This window comes from Amborella trichopoda, chromosome 3 (genome assembly GCF_054954075.1).
Source record: "Amborella trichopoda isolate Santa Cruz 75 chromosome 3, AtrichopodaSantaCruz75HAP2 v2.0, whole genome shotgun sequence".
Classification (NCBI taxonomy): domain Eukaryota; kingdom Viridiplantae; phylum Streptophyta; class Magnoliopsida; order Amborellales; family Amborellaceae; genus Amborella; species Amborella trichopoda.
The window spans coordinates 18,222,333-18,242,804 of NC_142338.1; the positions used below are offsets into that span (position 1 = coordinate 18,222,333).

Genomic DNA, 20,472 nt, shown 5'->3' on the forward strand with positions numbered 1-20,472 from the left:
ATTTTCAAAGAGAGAAACTATCTCAAATTTTTAGAGAGAAACTGTCTCTATTTTTAACTTTTAAAGAGAGAGAAAGAGTATCTCAAAATTTTTTGAGAGATAAACTATATCAAATTTCAAGTTTTAGAGATAGAAACTATCTCAAAGAGAGAAACTACGTTAAATTTGTAGAGATTGAAGAGCTACACTAAGGAAAACTATATCAAAGTATTTAGAGATAAAAGTTATCTTAAATTTCAAATTTTAGAGAGAAAAACTATCTCCAAATTTTTAAATAGAGAAACTATCTAGGGAGAGAAATTATCTCAATTTTTAAACTTTAAAGAAAGAAAGTGTCCCAAAATTTTTAGAAAGAGAAACCATCAAATTTTAAGTTTTTGAGAGAGAAGCTATCTTAAAAATTTTAGAGGGAGAATGTCAAAAGGTTTAGAGAGGGAGAAACTATCTTTTAATGTTTTCAGAGAAAAAAGTTATCTCAAAGTTTCTCAAAATTTTAAGAGAAACTCTCATTTTCAAGTTTCTCTTTACCAATTTCCAACCGTGTTTATCAAATATGGGAAAAAGTATGTTTGAATAACTTTTTCCTATAGATTGTTTCATCATCAAAGTTTTTTCCCAACTATATGAGGTCAGCTACACAAATCTTAGTCTGTCATTTTGCTCTACCAAGGGTCATATCCTCATTGAAGCCATAAGTCCCCATATTGTTTCTCACTACTTTCAATCATGTCCTTTGAGCATACCCATTATCCTTTTTTAGCATTCCATTTGAACTAACTGCATCTCCTAACAATGTTATATTGGATATGCACTTGGCCAATCAACCTAAGTCTATGTCCTCTCATTTAATCGTTTGTTGGAGCCATACTGTAACGACCCAAACTCTCCCGGCCAGATGGCGAGCGCGGCAGTGGGCACGCATAGCAGTAAGAGAGAAGAAGAGAGAAGATGCGCACGACAGTAAGCGTGCGCGGCAGTGGACGTACACCGCAGTAACAGAGAAGACGCATGCAGCAGTTAGCGTGCATGGCAATGGGTGCGCACAACCGTAAGAGAGAATACGTACGCGGCAGTCAGTAAGGGAGAATGAGAGAGAAGACACGCGGGGGCAGTAAGCGCACATGGCAATGAGCACGCACGGCAGTGAGAAGAAGCAGAAAGAGTGTCGTCATGCACGATGCCACCGAGCTTGTGTATGGCCCATGGTTGCCACCTGTCTGCTGCATGCTGCCACCCCGCCACTTGTCAAGCTGCATGACACTAAGGTTGCCACTTGGCAAGCCCAGGATTCCACCTCCCATGTGAAAGAGTACAAAAGGCCCTTCTCTCCCTTTTTCTTCACATTTTGAACCCATCCTTCCCTATTGAAACACCAAACTCCAGCCCCCTTGAGCCTTATGGGAAGAATTTAGAGAGAAGAGGAGGTGGCTCGTTTAAGGAATTGTGAGAGCACCATTGCACCCACAAGGTAAGTGGATCACACCTTGCAAGCCTTTCGTTATGAAAGCAAGATTCTTAAGCATGAAAGCATGTACTTCCATGAATCATGAAAAGAAAATGGTGCACATATGCTTTGTTTTCCAGGAAATAGGCATTCGATTCCATAATAAAATGAGCACTGAAATTACTGTTGTTGATCATAAAAAGCTGTGAATTGGTGCTCATATGCATCCAGTATAAGATGTAAAAGGTTTCATGTAAATGTCTAACCTAAATTGGGAGATGTCATGTTTACACTGTGAAATTCCAGGGAAGTTTCATGTTTTTGTGGCACTCTGTTGACTTATCAAATGACATCTAAATGACACCAAATTACCTCCATTGGAAATATGCATGTATCTACTATGGTTTTCATGTTTAAACTTTGTTCAAATTCTTTATAAATTATGAGGTATGCTTCAATTGTGAAAGCATGTCACTGTTAAAAGATTTTACTGAAATTCAGAACTGTTGCTGCGGTTGCCATAAGCTTTTGAATAAACAAATGGAGTCCAATTGCTTTCAAACCACTGTCATTTGAAAGATATGTGTGTTTACGCAAATTTTTATGTTGAAATCATTTCGAAATACCCTCTAGATTGAGAATTATGCCCCTGATAAGAGGGATATATCAGTGTTAACGGCATTCAGAAATTCACTTCTATTGCTATGAGCTTTTGATCTACCAAATGGAGTCCAAATGCTTTCAAATCACCTTTGTTAAAAATTTATGTGTTTCTACTTGAATTTTGGTTTTGAAACCATCCTCGAATTCTCTCAAATTTGGGATTTATGCTCATATTGGTGTAACATGTCACAGTCAAAGATTGCCGCAATTTCCAGAAACTGTTGCCCTTGTTGTGTTAAGCTTTTACTTGAGCAAATGATGCACAAACAGCTTCAAATCCTCTTTGATCGAAAGATATATATATCTATTTCAAGTGATGAATTAAATTGAGTTGAAATTCCTCATGAATTGAATGCCATGTCTCATTTCATATATACATATTTCTGATGGAAATGACAGTGGATCCCAAACTATTATGCGAATCATGCACACATTACGGACTGGTCTTTTGAATATAGCTTGATTTCTTCATAAGGACATTGAAATTATCTGTTATAAAATACCGAAAATGCATACTTATGATACTATGAATATCTCTGAACCCTTGAAAATAACAAAGCATGAGCAAATGGATGCTTGGGCATGTATGTACACACTACAATTAAATGTGAGCCTGTTATATATACTGTGATATTGACCACTACGCAATGGGTTACCCATTGGTAGTGGGATACTATTATAGTGTGATTGTGATATACTGTAATACTGACCACTACGCGATGGGTCCTATTGGTAGTGGGATACTGTTATATTGTGATTGTGATATATTGTGATACTGGCCACTACGCAATGGGTTACCCATTGGTAGCGGGATACTGTTATACTATGATTGTGATATATTGTGATACTGCCAACTACGCATTGTGTCACCCATTAATAGTAGGATACTATGATGTCGGCAACCATCGGCTGTGACCCTACTCCAATGATAGGAATGGGGTCGGGAAGTGAAACAGAATAATAGGGAGGGTCGCGTTCCCCGAATTTAAATGGGCCCTACGCATTGGGTCACCCGATGGTACTGTAACGGCCTCTCACTTGAAGGAATAAGGATAGGGTCGTGTCTTGCAAGGCCACTGCTTATCGAAAACCCCAAACGTGCTGGGGATTGTGCACGTGAGTGAGGACATTACGAAATGGGACACCCATTTGTCATTGTTCTCCCTCTTGAATGAGGGTAGCAGTTCCAAGTTCAGGATTGGCTTGGCCTGATTGATGTGACTTTTACTTTGGGAGTAGACGACTCAAGACTTTGCTTGTGTGATTTGTGTGCTCTTTTTGGGTAGTAACCTATTACTGTGATAAGAGGTGAAATAATTATTGGCTCATACAATATGTATTGCCTTGATATCTGTATCATACTCCATTTTACACTATTAATGAATTGTGATGCATGACTTTACTCGGTGACTTGCATGAGCTATGATGATCTGCAGACCATATTATCTTATAAGTATGCATGTAGGTGGGAATGCAAGGGCATTGATCTACTTACTGGGCTTATAGCTCATTCTTCTTATTTTTCCATCTATGTAGAGTGATAACCTACCTTTCCTGAGGGCGGGGCAGCTGGACATAGTGACAAGCAGTTGAAGTTTAGGATCTAACAAGGACCTTTTGACAGTAGGTGTCTGGTGGCAATGCCACAATGTTGTTTTGATGTAATATTGACATTTTGTTGTCAGACTAGTAGTGCCTTGGATAGAATTGTAAAAGACCTTTGGAGATTGTATATATACATAATGGTTGAAATTTGTGCAATTTTATGATGCTTGATGAATGAGTTTTTATTTTCTTTTGTGGTTTGCTTTGATTCCGCATATCTTAACGCGTTGAGTCATTCCCACATGAATGACGTTCGTGACCTCTGGTCAGCAGCCGAAAGGCACGTACGGTAGGGGTCAGCAGCGGGGTCATGACAGTTATGGTATCGGAGTAGCCAGGATAGGATTCTTTCTTAGAGAGTCTTAGAAGTGTCTTTAGAATGGTCTTGGATATGTTAATAACTGGGTGATGCAATTTGAGGTCAAAAATGTCGAGGACTCGTGCTAATAATACGAGCTCCAGCAATGAAAATACTGAGGCCCTCGGTGAATTCTTCAGGACCTTAGTGATAATGACCCAAATGATGAAAGACAGTATACCAGCCTAGGCTACCCCGGCCCCAGTACTGACTGACAGTGGGTTAATAGAAATATTTAGGAGGCTAGCAACTTCGGCTTTTTAGGGCACGAGGGAGTAGAGAAAGCAGAACGATGGAGGAGACAAGTGGAGAAAATTTTTAGGTGTTACACTGAACTGAGGAGCATAAGGTTAAGCTGGGAACCTTCATGTTAAAAGGAGATGTTGAGTACTAGTGGGGCTCAGTGAAGCAATTATGGGAAGGGTCAGGGATAGAATTGACTTTGTACATGAAAGAAAGGAAGTTGAGTTCATTGAGCTACAACAAGGAAGCATATCAGTGGAGTAATATGTAGCCAAGTTTGCTGAGCTGATAAGATAAGTGCCACACATCATCAATACTAAGGGACGAAAGGTGAATAAGTTTGAGAAAGGCCTCAAGCCAGAGATAAGGAGGAGGGTAATATCGACAAATCTCAAGACCTTCTCCCCTTTGGTGGATCTTGCCATGAAGATTGAGAGGGACTGTGAAGAGTCCCCATTCAGGAGAGAGGGACAAATGGGGCCAGCCCGATTTCGGAACCTTAGGAGGAAGACTCGACCGCCTCTGAGGAAAAGCTTCAGGGGAAGGGATAACTAAGGAAAAAGAAGATTCAAAAGACCTAGCGACATAAAGGAAACTCGGCGCCCAACCTACCCTCATTGTGGGTTGAGTAACCACGCGGCGGAGTGCTACAGGAAGACCAAGTCATGCTTCAAATGTGGCAAGGAAGTTGAGTTCATTGAGCTGCAACAAGGAAACCTATCAGTGGAGTAATATGTGGCAAAGTTTGATGAGCTGTCAAGATATGCGCCACACATCATCAATACTGAGGCACGAAAGGCGAATAAGTTTGAGAAAGGCCTCAAGCCAGAGATAAGGGGGAGGGTAATATCGACAAATCTCAAGACCTTCTCCCCTTTGGTGGATCTTGCCATGATGATTGAGAGGGACTGTGAAGAGTCTCTGTTCAAGAGAGAGGGACAAATGGGGCCAGCCTGATTTCGGAACCTTATGAGGAAGACTCGACCGCCTCCAAGGAAAAGCTTCAGGGGAAGAGATAACCAAGGAAATAAAAAGATTCATAAGACCTACACGGGCGACATAGAGGAAAATTGGCTCCCGCTCTGCCCTCATTGTAGGTTGAGTAACCACACGGCAGCGGAGTTCTACAGGAAGACTAAGTCATGCTTCAGATGTGGCAACCCTAGCCACTTAATCAGAGACTGTTTGGTGAAGGGACCAGAAACCTGACCGAATACTCAAGGTTGGATGTTTGTTATTACAGAACAAGAAGTCAAGGCGTCCACCTCTGTAATCCGACATAAGCTCTTTGTTTGTGGCATGGAAGCTAAAATTCTGATTGGCCGGGGATCTATGCACTCTTTTGTTGCACCTCACTTTGCATGCCACATAAATGTTATACCTGCACTTCTTGGCTAGACATTGGTAGTATGCACCCCTATGGGGGAATCTATAGAAACTGATATTGTTTATAAACATTGTGGAGCCTTGCTTGAAGGATGTGTCTCATCTATAGACTTGATATTGTTAGACATTTAAGATTTTGATGTTATTTGGGTGGACTGGTTGTCCACACATTATGCTACAGTAAATTGCAATGATAAAACTGTAACTTTTATACGCCCAAATCAACCTAAGTTGAACTTTGTGAGCATTAAGGATGGTTCCCCCTTGCAACTTATTTCAGCCCTTCGGGCTTCTCGCTTGTTGGCCAAAAGATGCGTTGGGTATTTGGCTTATATAGTAGAGAATCGGGATGTCTAGTCCAAGTTAAAGGAGATACGTGAGGGAATATCCCAAAGCTTTTCCTGAGGTGTTGACCTCTTTGCCTCTGGCTAGGGAAGTAGAATTTGAGAAAGATGTAGTTCCAAGCACTGTTCCCATCTCTAGAGCCCCTTATAGGATAGCCCCAGCCGAATTAAAGGAGCTGAAAGAACAATTGCAAGAGTTATTAGAAAAGGGATTCATTCGACCCAGTGTGTCACCTTGGGGTGCACCAATCTTATTCGTGAAAAAGAAAGATGGGTCTTTAAGGCTTTGTATAGACTATAGACAGCTGAATCAAGTCACTGTAAAGAATAAGTATCCCTTGCCTAGAATTGATGACCTTTTTGACCAGCTTCAAGGGGCAAGTATTTCTAAGATTGACCTTCGATCAGGCTGTCAACAATTGCTGTTCAAGGAAGAAGATGTCCCTCATACCGCATTTAGGAACCGATATGGCCACTATGAGTTCTTGGTAATGCCGTTCGGGTTGACTAATGCCCTGACTGTCTTTATGGATTTGATGAATAGGGTTTTTAGACCCTTTCTGGATAATTTTATGGTGGTCTTTATAGATGATATTCCGGTATATTCAAAGAACCTAGAAGAGCATAAGCAGCACCTAAGAATGGTTCATCAGACTCTAAAGTCAGAAAGGTTGCATGCTAAGTTGGGAAAGAGCGAGTTTTGGCTTCTTAGCGTGGCCTTTCTTGGGCACGTTGTATCTAAGGATGAGGTCGTAGTTGACCCATGTAAAATTGAAGCAATACTTGAGTGGGGAAGACCGACAAATGTGACAGAGGTTCGCAATTTTTAGCGATTGACAGGAGATTATAGGCTCTTCGTAGAAGCGTTCTCAAAGATAACACTCCCCTTGACTTGCCTAATCCAAAAGGAAGTGAATTTTGTGTGGTCAGATGATTGTGAGATAAGTTTTCAAGAATTGAAGAAGAGATTGACCACGGCCCTAATACTGACCTTACCAGAAGGAAACGAAGACTTTGTGATTTACTCTGATGCATCGCATAAAGGACTTGGGTGTGTACTGATGTAGCGAGGGAAGGTCATAGCTTATGCCTCCAGACAATTAAAGTCGTACGAGCAAAATTACCGAACTTATGACTTGAAACTCATGGCTGTAGTGTTTGCCTTGAAAATCTGGAGACATTACCTCTATGGGTCCCAATTAAGGTATTTACATATCATAAGAGCCTCAAGTATCTTTTTTCTCATAAGGAGTTAAATATGAGGTAAAAAAGATGGATGGATCTATTAAATGATTATGATTGTACCATCAATTACCAACCGGGCAAGACCAATGTAGTAGCATATGCTTTGAGCCAGAAGCTCGTGGTATTGGATGGCTTGAGAGATGAAACTATTAGAAGATGCAGTGGAGTGGCACCCAATCCTAACCCTTAGTGATGGGGTAGGAATGATTGCTTGAGTAAGGGTGGAGCCGAGCCCCAACTCTTTCAACAGATCCGAATAGTACAAAAGGAAGATCCCCAACTCTTAAAAATTTTAAAAGAAATGAAACTGGGAAGGAAGGAAGATTTCTCTATTAGCAATGATGATCTGTTAAGATTAAGGATCGAGTATGTGTTCCGAATGATGAAAGTGTGAAGCGGGCTATTTTAGTGAAAGCACACCACTCTTGTTATGTTGTATACCCAGGGAGTACGAAAATGTATCAGGATCTAAGGAAGACTTTCTGATGGAATGATATGAAAAAGGAAGTGGCACAATTTGTCTCTAAGTGCTTGATATGTCAGCAAGTGAAAGCTGAGTATCATAAACCCGCCGGACTGTTGCAACCTTTACCAGTACCAAAATGAAAGTGGGAATACATTACTATGGACTTTGTCTCTGGCTCACCTAAAATAGGTGCTGGGCATGATAGCATATGGGTCATTGTGGACGGGCTGACTAAAGTTGCTCACTTCTTACCGATCTGCACAACTTATACTTTGAATAAATTGGCCCAGTTACACATTAAAGAAATTGTAAGGTTGCATGGAATACCGGTTAGCATTGAGTCTAACAGGGACACTAGATTACTTCAAGATTTTGAAATGGTCTGCAATCAGCTTTGGGGACAAGGCTCACTTTTAGCACTGCTTTTCACACCCAGACTGATGGGCAGTCAGAAAGGACTATTCAGACCCTAGAGGATATGTTAAAAGCTTGCGTTACTGATTTCAAAGGAAGTTAGGATGACCATCTGCCTCTGATAGAATTTGCTTATAAAACTAGCTTCCAAACCAATATTCAAATGTCACCTTTTGAAGCCTTGTATAGGAGGAAGTGCAGATCACCTATTTATCAGAATGAGGTCGGTGAAAGGAGGTTGTTAGGACCAGAAATTATTCAACCAACCTCAGAAAAGATTGCCTTGATTCATGAGAGGCTTAACTGCTCAGAGCCGGCACAAGAATTACGCTGATAATCGAAGGAGAGACCTCGAGTTTGAGGTGGGTGATCGAGTTTTCTTGAAGGTATCGCCAACTAAGGGTATTATGAGATTCGGCAACAAAGGAAAATTGAGCCCATGATTCATTGGACCTTTTAAAATTCTAGAAAGAGTTGGGATTATGGCTTATCGACTTGCCCTACCACCTGAGTTAGCGAATATTCATGACATGTTTCATGTATCATTGTTAAGGAAATATCAGTCGGACCCGTCCTATGTTTTAAAGTATAAGACAAGTTCGATCAGAGAAGACTTTACTTATATTGAGTGATCGATTGAGATACTGGATAGGAACGTGCATGTGTTGCGCAATAAAGAAATTTATCTGGTCCATGTGTTATGGCAGTATCACTCAAAGGAAGAATCAACATGGGAACGAGAATATGAAATCCGGGATAAGTACCCCCACTTCTTTGATTAACTGAGACACGAATTTGAGGATAAAATCCTATTTAAGGGGGGATGATGTAACGACCCAGACTCTCCCGGCCAGATGGAGCGCGCGGCATTAAGTGTGCGCGGCAGTGAGCGTGCACGGCAGTAAGAGAGAAGAAGAGAGAAGACACACGCGACAGTAGGCGTGCGCGGCAGTGGGCACACACGACAGTAAGACTGAAGAAGTGAGAAGACGCACACGGCAGTAAGTGTGCGCGGCAGTGAGCGCGCACGATAGTAAGAGAGAAGACGTGTGTGGCAGTAAGCGTGCGCAGCAGTGGGCATGCACGGTAGTAAGGGAGAAGGAAAGAGAAGATGCACGCGGCAGTAAGCACACATGGCAATGAGCAAGCATGACAGTGAGAAGAAGCAGAAAGAGTGACGTTGTGTGCGATGCCATCGAGCTTGTGCATGGCCCATGGTTACCACCTGTCTGTTGCACGCTGCCACTCAACCACTTGTCAAGATGCCTGACACTAAGGTTGTCACTTGGCAGCCCAGGATGCCACCTCCCATGTGAGAGAGTACAAAAGCCCCTTCTCTCCCTTTTTCTTCACGTTTTGAACCCATCCTTCCCTCTTGAAACACCAAACTCCAGCCCCCTTGAGCCTTGTGGAAAGAACTTAGAGGGAAGAGGAGGTGGGCTATTTAAGGAATTGTGAGAGCATCATTACACACACAAGGTAAGTGGATCGTACCTTGCAGGCCTTTAGTTATGAAAGCACGATTTTTAAGCATGAAAGCATAAGATTTAAGCATGTACTTCCATGAATCATGAAAGAAAAGCGTGAACATATGATCTGTTTTCTAGAAAATTAGGCCTTCAATTCCATAATAAAATAAGCATTGAAATTACTATTGTTGATCATGAAAAGCTGTGAATTGGTGCTCATATGCATCTAATATAAGATGTAAAAGGTTTCACGTTAATGTCTAACCTAAATTGGGAGTAATTGATTGTTACTTGAGAGATGTCATGTTTACACTGTGAAATTTCAGGGAAGCTTCATGGTTTTATGGCACTCTATTAGACTTATCAAATGAAATCAAATCACCTCCATTGAAAATATGCATGTGTCTACTATGGTTTTCATGTTTAAAATTTGTTCAAATTCTTTATAAATGAGAAGCTATGCTTCAATTGTGAAAGTATGTCACTATTAGCAGATTTTACTGAAATTCAGAGCTGTTGCCGTTGTTGCCATAAGCTTTTGAATAACCAAATGGAATGCAATTACTTTCAAACCACCGCCATTTTAAATATATGTGTGTTTACTCAAAGTTTCATGTTGAAATCATTTAAAAATGCCCTCTAGATTGAAAATTATGCCTCTGATAAGAGGGATATATCACTATTAGCAGAATCCAGCAGAATTTAAACATTCACTTCTATTGCTATGAGCTTTTGATTTACCAAATGGAGTCCAAATGCTTTCAAATCACCTTTGATGGAAAGATATGTGTTTCTACTTGAATTTTGGTTTTAAACCATGCTAGAATTTCCTCAAATTTGGGAGTTATGCTCCTGTTGGATTGCTGCAATTTCCAGAAATTGTTGTCCTTGTTGTGTTGGGCTTTTAACTGAGGAAATGATGCACAAATAGCTTCAAATCCTCTTTGATCAAAAGATATGTCTATTTCAAGTGAAGCATGAAATTGAGTTGAAATTCCTCACGAATTGAATGCCATGTCTCATTTCGTATATGCATATTTCTGATGAAAATGACATTGGATCCCAACCTATTATGTGAATCAAGCACATGCTATTTACTGATGTTTTGAATATAGCTTGATTTCTTCATAAGGAGATTGAAATTATCTGTTATAAGATATCGAAAAGATATGCTTATGATACTATGAATATCCCTGAACGCTTGAAAATAGCAAAGCATGAGCAAATGGATGCTTGGGCATGCATGTACAGAGTACAATTAAATGTGATCCTACTATATAAAATGTGATACTGACCACTACGCAATGGGTTACCCATTGGTAGTGGGATACTGTTATATTGTGACTGTGATATACTGTGATACTGACCACTACACGATGGGTCACCCATTAGTAGTGGGATACGATTATACTATGATTGTGATATAATATGATACTGGCCACTATCGGTAGTGGGATATTGTTATCCTGTGATTGTAATATACTGTGATATTGGCCACTACGCGATATGTCACCATTGGTAGTAGGATATTGTGATACCGGCGACCATCGACTGTACCCCGACTCCAATGATAGGAATGGGGTCGGGAGGTGAAACAGAATAACAGGGAGGGTCGCGCCCCCCAAATTTAAATGGGCACTACACATTGGGTCATCCGATGGTAGTGTAACGCCCTCTCGCTTGAAGGCATAAGGAGAGGGTCATGTCTTACAAGACCACTACCTATCAAAAACCTCGAGTGTATTGGGGATTATGTGCGTGAGTGAGGACATTATGAAATGGGACACCTATTTGTCATTGTCCTCCCTTCTAAATGAGGGTAGAAGTTTCAAGTTCAGGATTGGCTTGGCCTGACTTCTACTTCGAGAGTAGACAACTCTAGACTTTGCTTGTGTGATTTGTGTGTTTTTTCTGAGTATTGACCTGTTACTATAATAAGAGGTGAAAAAACTGTATATGTACTGCCTTGATATTTGTATCATACTCTGTTTTACACTACTAATGACTTGTGATGCATGACTTTACTCGGTGACTTGCATGAACTGTGATGATCTGCAGACCATATCATCTTATAAGTGTGCATGTAGGTGGGAATGCATGGGCACTGATCTACTTACTGGGCTTATAGCTCATTCTTCTTATTTTTCCATCCGTGTAGATTGATAACTGACCTTTCCTGAGGGATGGGGCCAGCTGGACAGTGGTGCTAGGCAATTGAGGTTTAGGATCTGACAAGGAACTTTTAATAGTAGGTGTCTGGTGGTGGTGCCACAATGTTGTTTTGATGGAATATTGACATTTTGTTGTCAGGCTGGTAGTGCTTGGACAGAATTGTAAAAGACCTTTAGAGATTGTATATGTACATAATGGCTTAAATTTGTGCAATTTTATGATGCTTGATGAATGAGTTTTTATTTTCTTTCGTGGTTTGCTTTGATTCTGCATTTCTAAACGTGTTGAACCACTCCCACCTAAGTGACGTTCACGACCTCTAATCTCAATCCCGCACTCTGTCACCCTCCGACAAATACGGTAGATGTCAGGGGCCGGGGTCATGACACATACCAAAGCTCTCCAGAATGTATTCGTTTCAAAATCTATCCCTACTTATCTTGCCACTCCTCTATCTCAATATCTTCAACTTAACTACACTCATCCTATAGGTATGTTGTCTCTTGGCCGCCAACATTCCGCCCCATAAAGCAAAGTTGGTCTCACAACTATCCTATAGAACTTCCCCTTCAGCTTCATTGGTATGCTACGATCACGTAAAACTTTGATTGCACATCTCCACTTCACCCCGTCGAACTCTAATTCTATATGCAACATTTTTGTTAATCTCTCCATTTTCCTTGATTATAGACCTAAGATATCTAAAGTGCACACTTTTTGGCATCTCTTGGCTGTCAATTTTATTTTCTCTTTCGCCTCTACTCCTATTGTTATTAAACTTACATTTTATATATTTTGTCTTAGTCTGGCTAATTTTAAAACCTTTAGAGGCTAAAGCATCCCTCCAAATTTCTAACTTTGTGTTGACATTGCTTTGGCTTTCATTGATCTAAACTATGTTGTCTATAAACATGCACCACATTACCTCATCTTGTAAATATCTAGTTAAGTCGCTCATAATTAAGATAGAGGTATAGGCTCAATGTTGATCCTTGATGTAAACATATTGTTACTGTAAACTCACTCATCCCTCCACTAGTTTTTTTCACACTAGTTAGCGCTCCATCGTATATATCTCTCACCAAGTCGATATAATATCTAGAGACTCATTTTTTGCCAACACGAAATTAAATATCGAAGTACTCTATCAGAAGCTTTATCTAGATCAATAAAGACTTTATGGAAGTCTTTCACCTTGGCCCTAACTTCTCAATCAGTTGTTTAAGTAAGAAAATAGCCTCTATTGTTGAACTCTCAGACGAATTAGTTTTTATTATACACTCGTTTCATGCTTAGTCTTTGCTCAATCACTCTCTTGTATAGCTTTATAGTGTGGCTCATAATTTTGATCTCTCAATAGTTTGAACAATTATATTTGTCTCATTTGTTCTTGTAAACAACTACCACAATACTTTTCATTCATTCGTCTAGCATGTTCTTTGTTCTCAACACTTTGTTGAACAACTTGATCAACCAGACAATGTCGATCTCCCCATGCACTTTCAAACATATGTAAATATTTGACATGTAAATATTTTCTTGTAAAACTATTTCACGCAAACAAAATGACCCATAACATATTAATGTAAGTAAAAAATAACATCGCTTTCTTTTACCTTTCCCAAACTTTTCTCCCCTCCCCCATGGTTTTCTCCTGTCATCATGACATTCTCCCTCACGTGTCTCACTCACTGTAGGTCGTTAAGACCAAGTAACCCCTCTCTCTCTCTCTCTCTCTCTCTCTCTCTCTCTCACCAGGGGGGAGCACATGCTTTTTGGCATCTAGCCATTATGCATTAATGTAAGGTCTTTGATTCAGAATGAACTCATTAATACATTAAGGCTGTCATGTACCATTGATATATTAACAAGTTTCACATTGAAATATAAAGCAATAGGGACTCATTGCGAAGAGGGGGAGAGAGAGAGGGGTTGGGCCATGAGATACAAAGAGAGGTTCCCGTGGGATGGGGAATAGATTATGTATGCATAAAAGAAAAAAGAAAAAGAGAGGTCCCTCGCAGACTCTATGGTAGGTTCATGATGCTGACCTAGGGACATCAAAACCGAAGTGGAGTTCTCACGGGAGCTAGCTTCAAGGACCCCAGCTTTGATTGCGAGGGAAAAATCTGACTGCGTCATTGCAGGCCAAGAAAAGGACATATTGGGGCATGAGAGAGATGCATGACCATTGGGGAGAGAGAGAGGGGGGGTTCAGGCAAACGATAGAGAGAGGGAGCCACAGGATTGGGGCATGATGGAAAGAGAGAAAGGCAGTGGCCCATGTTGGGGGAGAGAGACAAGTGGGTTGGGGCATCAGAGAGAGAGGGGTAGGGCCCATCGCATGGAGAGAGAGAGAGATGGTTGTTCTTGATGGCCCATGGTGGGGAGGGTAGAAATTATAGAAACCAGCACTTATTGTTTGGTATAATATTTTTCTTCCTTTTATATGTACCCATATTAAGAAGATGGTTCATTGATTGCATAGATTACTTTCTTTAATAGTATACAACTTTATAACCCTATAAATTAGGGCTCTTGTTCGTATCTTCGAAAAGCTATGAAATACATCTTCCATCAGGGCTTAAGGCCCAAACATACACGAATACAATTTCTCCCATGGTATTTGGTCCTGTAATACCACCCTTGAAATTAGTATTTGAATATCACTCAGCACTGCCTACAATATAGTCCTACAAACCATTGTGCAAAAAACTACCTACCACCCATATTCCAGCAAAATCATCTACTACCAATCACCCATCTTTCAGTAAAATCATCTACCATCTCAGAAAACCACCTGCCATCTCAAAAAACCACCACGCCATATAAAAAACACCACCATCTCGAAAACACCTTGCCATATCAGAAAATCACTTGCCATCTCAGAAAAATGGCCATATGAAAAATCACCCTGCCATCTCAGAAAATCACCCGCAATCTGAAATTGCTCATAAGAAATCTTATAAATCAGTCCTTCATCAAAAAATGTCCATCTCAAACCGCTCATTAAAACCCCATCTGAAATCAGTTTCAGAAAAAGATTTGATTTTGTCGCTTTTCTCATTGGTTGTTGAAGATCTGCTGTCCAGATTTGGGGCCTGATGTGAAGCATTTTTCGCCAACCCTCACGTATAAACTACTCTGTCACTAGGGTGTTTTGCTGTTTTTTCAAATCCGATGTGTCTCTGTAATTTCTGGTATGCTTCTTTGGTCAGGGTTTTGGACTTTTTTATTTTATTTTCCAGCCATCTCTGTTCTGACCATCCTTTTGTGTTTGTCTCTCACTCTTTTTGCGTCTCTCTCACTTTTCTTTTGAGCCTCTCTCACTTTTTTTTATCTCACAGGCTTTTCTCACTTTCCTTTATCTCTGGAGCTTTTTTTTTCCAAGCAAGCTTTCTATGCTTCCCCTACAGCATAGAAGTTCTATCCTCCCCCTTATCCAACCGTCCATTCTGAATGGAGGGCTAAGATTGCCCCAATCACAATGTCACATCTCTACACTAGTTTATTTTTAATTTTTTTAACTAATTTGACGCCAAATTTTGGACGTCCATTCTTCTATTAAACTCGCACTAGCGAAACATAGAAAAAAAATATTTTCAATAAAATAAAATAATCAAAATACCCCTGAAAGGTTCAAGAGGTATTTTGGTCATTATATTTTATTGAAAAATTATTTTTAATTTTTTTGATGGGTGCGCCCCAATGAGAAGATGGCACGTACCAAATTTCATAATCATACAATTTGTATAAAAAAAACTAAAAATAAAATACTTTGAGACGTCGGATCTAAGATCAAACAGTGAGTGGCTCTCTTGATCAAAATTGGACGGCTGGATGATAGGGGAAGGATAGAACTTCTACGCTGTAGGGGAAGCATAGAAACCTTTCCCATTTTTTCCGCCGTCTAAACAATAAACCCTTTTTTGCACCGTCCAAGACCCATTCCTTTTCTTTACACCGTCTATACAAAACCTCGAAAGCAAAACGGGTGCAAAGTAGGGTGCCAAGTGGGTGGAGTTTTATTACAAAACTTTGAGGACCACCTTGTTCACCTTATAAGTAGGAGACTATACTGTTGGTTGAATACTCTTTGACCAGCCTTTGAAACCATTTTGTTGCACGCACTTTTCCTGAACCTCTTTGTAAAAGTGACGGTGCACCTCTACATACTTGTGACGTTCTCCAACCAAAAAAAAGGGGTCTTTGTCCCTATTGTTCACCCAGGTACTTTGTGTTGTTTCCTGTCCAACCAAAGCTTGTTTCAGTTGCCTAAGGTGAATCTGTGATAGTTCTTGTTGGAATGGATAAATTAGAATCTTTTGCTAGTATTGGCTCAGCAATTGTGACACCTACAATCTCGTTTTTGGGTCTTGGATTTCACGATTTGAGGTTGTCTTGAGCCACTCTCTCTTCAGACCACCATTGATTTATGTTGGCTCTTCCAAATACCTCTTGTTTGATGATCGAATTTCTCAATCCTGATTGATGATCAAGCTTTATGTTACTTGATCATATTTAATTAATGAGTTTTCTATTGCTCAATCCCATTGATGATGGAGTTTTTCATTACTCCATCTTGTATGATGATCGAGTTTTTTTTTTTCGTTACTCGATCATGTTTGTTCCGAATGCCTGTTGATTTGTTGTTACGCGAGATTGATCTATTCGAAACTTCGGTTTCTAAGGATCGCTACGGTTTCTGACAATTGCTAATTTGCAGCCGCTCAAGCTTCTTCTGTTCCTGCTTTGTTTCTAATGCCTGCCTTCAATTGTCTAAACTTAAATTGCTCCCTCTTAATGCATCTTGAGTTTGAGGGGGAGCATAGAAATTATAGAAACTTGCACTTATTTTTTGGACCAATATTTTCCTTCTTTTGATGTGTACCCATGTTAGGAAGGAGGTTCATTGCATATGTTACTTTCTTTAGTAGAACGTAGCTTTGTAACCCTATAAATTGGAGCTCTTGTTCACATATTCAATAAGCTCTGAAATATATCTTCCGTAGGGCTTAAGGCCCAAATATATATAAATACAATTTCTCACATGGAAAGATGGAGAAAGAAAAAGAGGGGACAATTGGGAGAGGGCCATCATGAACCTCGTTTGTTAAAAATGAAGCTCGTCCAATATAGTCTATAAAACCGACTTATTGTCCTATTGAAAATTTAAAAAATGAAACTAGTCCAACCCATAGTGGGTCGGACTGCCTTTCATCCTTATTAAAGTCAGTCTAACAAACATTATGTCAGATTGGCTTCACATTTTGAATAACGAAGCTAGTCCGAGACATAATGTACTAAACCGACTTTTTATCCTTATTAAAGCCTACCTAGCAAGCACATAGTGTGCCGGACTAGCTTATGTTCCCTATTGAAGCTAGTTGATAGCGTTATTTTTTCCTCGAGAGAGGAGGTGCAAAACATGTGGGTGGAGGAGGTATTTTGTTCCAAAAAATTTATTTTTTTATTTAAGGGATAAGTGTAAAAATAATTAACATTAGGATTAGTGATGAAGTTTAAAAATAATTAAAAAATAACAATGTATACGAAATTGGACATGAATCTTGCGGGCCACCAGACCTGCGCTTCCTAGAGCCCAAGATCCTATGTTTATCTAATTGGACTCTCTAGCCTGTGGTCCTTTCTCTTTTTTCCAAGATCTTATGTTTATCTAGTTGGACTCTCTAACATGTGGGCCTTTCTCTTTTTTTTGTCTCTAGAAATAGAAGATACCAAGATCTTATGTTTATCTAGTTGGACTCTCAAACATGTGGGCCTTTCTCTTTTTTTTGTCTCTAGAAATAGAAGATATAAATAAATTTTGTGGTATGTTCTAACCGTAGCAGTTAAGGCCCACTATTATATATAGATTTTCGGAAAAATTTCTTTGTACCCCACTTTTAACACCAATTTTTTATGAGATCCAAAATAGGATTCAAAATATTTCTGATCGCATGGGATATCTATTTTTTTTATCTTCCAACCCCCTGAGCTTTTTTTATCTATGTATTTTTTATCCAAAAAAATAAAAACACTGCCTCGTCTCTCTCAAAAATCCGTTTCTCTCTCTCAAAACATTCTCTCTCTAAAAAGCATTTCTCTCTCTCTAAACAGTCTCTCTCTCTCTCCCAATTCCGAGAGTCTCTAGTTCTGGCCCTTCCTTGTAGCTTAGAGGAACATCGTCATTGTTGAGGACTTCTTGCTCTTCTTTGTACTCCGTATCACTTCGCTTATGTTGATCAGAAGCGATCTTGTCTTCTACAACTTTTCTCTCTGATCGATCCTTTTGAAAGCTCGAAGAAGCAGCAATAGTGATGATTATACAGTTTACTATGATATAGAGGTAAGGGGGACAAAGACACGCTCGGAAACAGAGCCATAAATGTGGAATGGAGGTCTTGAGAAACAGAGCGATAAACAAGGAATGGGGTCTTGAGAAATAAAGAGACATTAGGAAGGAAAAGTTTCAAGAGAAGCAGAGTGGAGTTGAGGCCGATACAGAGAAAAATGAGCTGTAAGGCCCAGATCCATGTCCTTAGCATATTTTGAACAGAATTGATATTCATATTGATCTTCTAAAACAGATTAGCTATACCAAAAGATGATTCAGTTTAAGATAGAGAGATTCAAAAGGGGAGGAAAGGAATTTACAGTGAACTTTCTTTTCAGATTGTAAAGCAAAAGGAAGATGATACCTCCAATTAAAGGACCTGTAACCTAAAATATGTAATCAAGACCTTTTAAAACAAGGCAGTCTTTGACTTCAAGGCAAAAATGATGAGTAATTCACATTCTAAAGCTCCAATTCTTCAAATTTCAACACAAAAACTAGGAATAAGAGCTCTAAATTCAAGACATTTTCTCAAACCTTGGAACAAAGAAGGCCATGTAATATCTTCAAAACTTCATGAAAAGGAAAATGTTTGCTTAATAAGAACTTCATGAAAAGGAAAATGTTTGCTTAATAAGGATCTAAGATTAATCCTTGTGGTAGGATTGAAACCCTATTTATACTACATTAAGGGGTGGACACGTGGCAAAAGAATAAGAAGGGACCCTCTCATGAGAGAGGAGAGAGGTTATATATCAGGAGTTTAGGCCAAACTAGACAATTTATTTTCTATATTGCGTAAGGAGATAGAGAGAGTTACCTGGAGGAGAGAGGACTTTGTTTTTCCTAAAATCTTTGGTGCCTTTTAAATAGGATAGGAAGAGATTCTTAAGGGTGTGTGAGGGAGAGAGTTACGTGAGAGAGAGGGAGTTTCCATTTTTTAAAAATTCCTTATAATCTTGAGAAAGAAATATTTAAGAAGATATCTTTTATGGTTAAGAAAGATAAAGAAAAGATAAGTGAAAAAGGATATAAAGATGTAGTTATGATCCAAGAAGGGATAGAAAGAAAAGAGTTGCTCAATGAGAGATAAAATATAAGAAGAATATCTTTCTAATTTGTAAGATAGATATGAAAGGAAAAATAAATGAAAATATTATTGGGGCCGCTGGTTTTTCACCCAATTTTCTAACAAAATTTTCCTTCTAATTTAAGGGCCATAGTGTAATATCGTAGCCTAAAATTCAATGACCAAATCCTAAACACTTTTTGGATTGAACCAAATCACAATATTATTTTCCCAAAAAGATGGGGATGCAATCACAATATTATTTTCTCCATATAATGGAGAAAGATGGGGATGCCATCCAATTTTACAGCAAACCGTAGCATGAGATATATTTTTTTGTTTATGCAAGCCAACTTCCAAGCCAACTTCTTTAAAAGGATTTGTATCATGCACTGCCTGGAGTTATTAAGGTATAAGTTTTACATTCATGGAATCACGATGCCATGTGCAGCCGCAATAGGTTATATCAAATTGAGCTTAAAAAATTATTAGTTAAGATTCTTAGTTATTGTTTTCTATCATCGCTAACAAATCTTTATTTCTGTTTCCATTTTCCAGTTTAAGATTCTTAGTTATTGTTTTCTACCATCGCTAACAAATCTTTATTTCTGTTTCCATTTTCCAGAAACCAAATGTGGCCCCGCTGCTTTGAATCTTTTGTCGCTTATTTCGGTGTGTATGGTGGAGCACATGACCACTGAAGGTATTGGCCCGGTCAAAGAAAGATGTATTAATCAACAAGATGTTAAAAATTCCCTCTAAACAAGTAAAAAAGGCCGTCATTACCAGACCTCTGCACTCTCAAAGCTTTATGCCTATGCAACTCTCACTGATTCCTTACAAAAACACTATAAATGACACCACAATTCGCTTTCAAAATAGCTGGACTCGATCTAACAAGTAAAAAATGTATATACAAATTGAGAGAGAAAGAGAGAGACCGTCTTTTGAGAGAGAAGGAGAGGTTAACGGAGGTTTGTTAAGAAAGTGTCATTTCACCATTTCTTTAGGTCAAAAATACATAGTCAGAGAGGTTTAAGAGATTTGAGGATAGAAAAAATGGAGACCCTAGACCACAAAAAATATTATGAAACACTCGGTCTCCTACGAAATAGGTGCCAAAAGTGGGGGTTAGGGAGAAATTTTCCCTAGATTTTCCTTTTTCAAAACCATTTGCATGATAGATGCGGAGTACGTGAATGCATGCAAATATCTGTGACACACATCGAATGTGAATCCTTAGTATGCAAATATCTG

General features: G+C 39.3%; 1 long non-coding RNA gene across 2 annotated transcripts; it reads left to right on the forward strand.

Annotated features, from left to right (window-relative positions):
- The first annotated feature begins 1,353 nt into the window (after positions 1–1,353).
- Positions 1,354–12,025, forward strand: LOC148782790 (uncharacterized). 2 transcript variants are annotated; one of them, XR_016050872.1, is made up of 2 exons: positions 1,354–1,468; positions 11,725–12,025. It is a non-coding gene; the product is annotated as an uncharacterized LOC148782790 (long non-coding RNA). The 2 variants fall into 2 exon arrangements; XR_016050871.1 differs by having other exon boundaries at positions 11,796–12,025.
- Positions 12,026–20,472: the final 8,447 nt, after the last annotated feature.